This window comes from Cyprinodon tularosa, unplaced genomic scaffold, assembly GCF_016077235.1.
Source record: "Cyprinodon tularosa strain WSP-4 unplaced genomic scaffold, ASM1607723v1 ctg98, whole genome shotgun sequence".
Taxonomy (NCBI): domain Eukaryota; kingdom Metazoa; phylum Chordata; class Actinopteri; order Cyprinodontiformes; family Cyprinodontidae; genus Cyprinodon; species Cyprinodon tularosa.
In genome coordinates, this window is record NW_024039762.1 from 4,441,115 (window position 1) to 4,446,515 (window position 5,401).

Below are 5,401 nucleotides of genomic sequence, written 5' to 3' on the forward strand. Positions count from 1 at the left end.
ATTCCACCAGCGACAAACATCACACAGCCAGTTTGTCTCGGAATAGCTGTGTCTTTTCTCTACGACATTCTTCAGCCTGAGTTGTTTTGAATAGTTAGTGTGAACTCCAGCAGAGATTAAGCTTGTCTTTATTTTTTGCCTTCACATATGTTACATATGTTGCATCATTTTACGTGCTATGCGCTGAAAAAGTCTTCAGAGCCATGCGTCGCCATGACATGTGGAGCAAGTGAGGCAGCTAAATAATTGAAGAGATTTTCGTCATTTGAATGTAATTGTTGAAATGAAGGTGTTTAGAAAGCATTGGTGTGGCATGACCTGATTTTATTCTGGCTGTTTTAAGAACAGAGCACCACTACACTCTTCTTCCCCATGGCCTTGCTGCTCACTGCAGTTCAGCTGACTTAAAGCTTAATTTCCTGCTAGCTAATAGGTAAAAATAATGTATCTTTTTAGAAATATTTCCATTTGGACTTAGAGGAACTGTGGTGGTCTGAAAACTAAAACTTCCCAGCATTCAGCAATATTGTTTTAAAAATATAGATCAGGCTGTAAAGCAGCTTGGTTGAAGCAAAGCAGAAAGATAAACTTATTATGCAGCTAATAGAACTTATTTTTGCCTTTTTTTTTTGTTTCTATATTTTCGCTGAATTTTATGCATCAACATGAAATGAAAACCAATAACCCACTGTGTAACTGATTTGATGTCAGTGTTAGGCTTTAATATGGAGATAATTTAGGCATAAGTCCAAGTAAAGTCTACACATAGCCCTAAACAATTCATCTAGTATATTCGCCCAGACTGCAAAAAATTGTTTGTGCTTAAATGTAAAATAACACAATTTGTAAATCTGTTATATCCATAAATGCCATGAACTAAGATATGGCTTCTATCGATACAAGACTGTAATCTTTTACTCAGTTATGGCTCATATTATTACAATGATAGTATATATAGAAAAACACAAATTATTTTGATTTTGAAAAATGAAAAATAAATGAATAATAGTAAATATTACCAGAAATCAACTTGTTTGTTATATAAACAAAATAATATTTTTACCCCAAGCATTATTAAAGAAGCTGTGCAGGCTGCCCCCTGACAGCCATACCATAAAGAGCATATGCATTTTTTTTGTCATAAAAGTGGCAGCTGTTGTGCACAGATCGTAACTTCCAAGTAAGACTCTCAGACACTCACACAGCAGGAGCTCCTTTGTTGATGAGTTGCTTGTAACACGGCGACGATGCTTCGCTGACAGAGAATCTCAGCAATGGAGTTTAACTTCTCTTTCGATGTTTGTTACATTTCACCTTAATTTTGATTAATCTTGCAGCAGAGAGAATGAAGCTAACAAAATAGAAGAAATGAATGGTGCTGGACTTAGCAACCTAAATGACATGTATAATTAAATTCTATTCAAAAGGCTGTATGGATCCTGAAGGGAAATTAAATGGGGTTTTTTTATGAGCTTTTCTAGGTGTCGATAGCTGTATGCAGGAAGGATCTTCTGTAGGGGTCTGTCTTTCACCAAATCTGGGGAAGCCTCTGACTGAAGGCACACTGTTGGTGTTTAACAAGCTTCTGAAGAGCTGCTCATGCTCATGGTGTTCCATAATTTTCTTCACTTTATAAAGAATAATTCTTTTTGAAGTCATGTCCAGAGAGTCCAGAGGAGTCTCTGGAACAGAGGCGGCCTTCTTTATCAGCTTGTTCTTTTTTATTCTGATGCTGGATCGTCCTTACAGTTTGCTCTGTCCTTCCTGTAGACAACATTACAGTTCCAAAGCATTTATCACCATATGATGAGTTGTGAGTTCAAACTCTTCTTTCTGTGCTCTTGTTTAATGTTACTTTTTTTAATAATCTGGGCTAAAAGAAACTTTTGGATTAACAGAATAGAATACAGTAGAAAATCCCCTTATTGTCCCACAATAAGGACATTATGGTGTTACAGCAGCAAAAGGTTATAACAGACGTGCTCACACAATATTAACCTTAGAAAGTGTATAAAAATGACTGAATAAGTGACAGAGTTTTAAAAATATATAAAAAAAAAAAAAATTATTGTACTGTAGAGTGTTTTTACAAATATTAATACTGTGCATCTGAAAAATAGATAATCGATATACAACTACGGACATTTTTACAGAAGTGGATATGTGAAAATAGCAGCAACACCAGAGATGTGCAAAAATGACAGCAGCATGTTATTTAATTGTCGAAGACAGAAACTTTGCAAAAATCAACATGAATGTAACAACTTAATGAGGTTGTTGGGAACAGTGAAGGTTATAAAGTCTTACAGCCGCTGGGAGAAAGGATCTGTGATAACGCTCCCTGGTGCAGTTAGGGTGCAGCAGTCTGTCATTGATGGAGCTCTCCAACAGTTTCATGCATGGGCTGGGACACATTACATAACAGAGATGTTATTTTAGTTTGGGTCCTTATCAATTATAGTAATTCATGTTAGTTATTATTTATTTAATTAGTAATTAATTATATATATTATATATATATCAATAGAAATTTTGGAGTAAATTCATACCAATGTTAGCCTTGACATAAAAGAAGCATTAGGAGATTTTTCAGAGGTAGTTTCAACAACAAAATGATCTCTAAAATATGTTTCAAATAACAGCATTAAAACTTATTTTAACAACTGAAATAATTACTTTCAAATCAGAGCAATAAGGAAACTTTTTTTGATGTTTTAACCTCTGCATATAAAGAATAACGAATAAAATAATAATATAAAGTTGTGCAAATTCAACTCAAAGCTATCACACTGTGGGAATCTCACAAAGTATAAAGTTCTGATTCACACACTATCCTTACAAATAGATAATAATGTATGCTCTTTTTTCGCTCTGCAGGGGGATAAAAAGGAGTGAAGTCTTCTACAGGAGCCACCGTTGTGCTCAGGGACCAGCGAGCGGCATCCAGGGACAGGCCCCTGGTCCCCCTTTCTGCGCTCCGAGGTGCAGCAAACTGAGGAGCTGGTGTGCTCAGGAGCCAGTAGGTCACAGCTTCACTGCGAGGCTCCAGGCGAACACATCACAGACAAACCCAGAGAGGCACTGTGGCTTTCAATATTGATCACCTCTTGCACATTCACTCTCGCACACATACATCTCATGTCAGAGAAATCAATGAACAGACAAATTTATTCTGGCTGCAAACCAAGTAATTCTAGCAGTATTTGTGTTTTTTTGAGTTTTGAGCTCGAGTGGATATTCACAACGGGGGAGGGAAAAAAGGAGCAAGTTGGGGAAGGAGTCGAAGAGTTGGATCTAGAAAGTTTCTGTGAATATTTTTGACAAACGATTGACGAGGAGGTGGAGGGGACTATATAGCGAGGGAGGTGGAGAGAAGGCGTTGACGAGGAGAGAAGAGAGGAGGGGATTAGGGTTGGCGGTTCACTGTCGAACCAGCATCGATACAACGGCAGCATTTGCCTAATCCTTTGGTAATGGGAGCTTAGCGGCCTCCTCGGACACACAAACACTCCCACTGCCTCCTCCTCCTCCAGCTCCCTCCTCTCTTCTCCTTTCCTGCCCTCTTCCCGTCTCATTTACATGACATTAGAAACATTAGGGCGACTCCAACAAGGCCCCATTATGTGCGTGTTGGTTTTGGGTCCCAGTGCGCCGGCCCCGGAGCTTTGGAGAGGAGAGGAGTGGAATGAGTCAGGACATCACAGAGGCTTGTCCGCTGTTTTGTCTGCTTGAGATGGTTTGTGTGTCTCTAAAGGACTCATTGAAAGAGGAGAGAAAGAGAGATGGAGAAAGTGATAAATGGTTTCAGTTCATCCAGAGAGAGCGATCTGATTGCAGATGTGTCCAAAGAGGATCCTCAAGCATCTATAGGACTCACAGTCTTCGGCCTGGATAGGGCTGTTTGTTTTCCCTGATAATTAGTTCGACAGAGGAACATAAAAAGCAGCTTGGAAATGAAGTGTCATGGAGAACTCATTGCATTAGATTTGTTTTTCACAGTTCAAACAACAAGGTGACAGAATGCAAAAAAAAAAAGGAAGCATATCGCCTCATTGGGGACTGTTTACTCTGTTTGACAAACACACACTTTTACCACCATGAAAATATTATTCTTTTTATCTAAGAAGGCATTTTCTTACTCATAAATATCTTTGGGATTAATGTGGATAAAGCTGATAATAGGCTGTGCATAAGCTCTGCAAAACAGTGGCTTTGAATTGAAAAGAGAAAAAAAAAATAGTTGCCAAAATATGAATCACTGCAGTGGGTCAAAAACACACTTTTACAAATAGAAATAGATTATTTGTAATAAGCACAAACCTTTTGACTTAATTTTGGGCAGTTTTATAGACTTTGATAACAAATACAGAAATAATAATAATAACTTATAATTGTAAAATCGAAGTTAAAGTGAACTATGTGGAATTTTAATGAAACTGGAACAGGAGTTTTTATATAAGACTTTTTCAATTATTTAAAGTAATTGGTCGGTTTTAATGACACTTTTCACTAAATACTTTGTCTCTCTTTTAAGTTTTGTACAGCATTGAAGCAAAACAAATATTGTTCACATGCATTTAAATATTTAAATGATGCCAACTCTTGTAGCAAAATGGATATAAATCGGGGTTGAAACTTGAAAGTGAGATATTAAGTTGTATCAGTAGCCTACTTACCAAACACTGTACACATGTCATATATATTGGTTTATTTTGATAAGAAATTGTTCAGTGTTCTTTGCAAAACTAAAGATTATTTTTTTATTAATAAAACTGTAACAACTGTTTTGTTGTTGTTAATTTCTGCAGAGCTGACAAAGTTTAGCTACCTTTGCAGCTACAAATCCAACTGCAGACAAATTTACAATCAAAAGACAGCAGAACAAAAAAAATAGCAACAATTCCCGGCTTTTTCTTCAACTTTCCTCCTTTTGCCTCGCTTTCATTTAGTCCCATAAAGCGGAGTTTTCAGTTGGCTTCAAAGCTCTGAGCCGAGCTCAGTTGGGGGCCTTCAAAGCCCCCTGTCTGTCGGCAGGTTTTAGGCGCAGAGAAAGCTTCTTGTTCTTTAAGGATTTGGCTCACAAATAACGCCCAGCCAGGGCCAAGGCAACTATAGCTTTCACCCTGACAGGATGGTAAAGGCGAACTGGTGCATTTCACTGATGTGTTTTGGGGGGCTGTTCCTGCATCTGTCCGAGTGAGTACCTGCTCTGTTTGCTTTTATTTGCCTTCTTTTCTTTGATGTTTTTTTTTTTCCACCATACTGTCCTCATCTTTGAAATCCTGCCTTCTCACTAGAAATTGACTATGTTTGCACTAAATGTCAGCTCGGAGCTATTCATCTAAAATAAGCTTTTTATTCTCTACCCTAATTGTCTTATTGCATTATTATTTCATATATA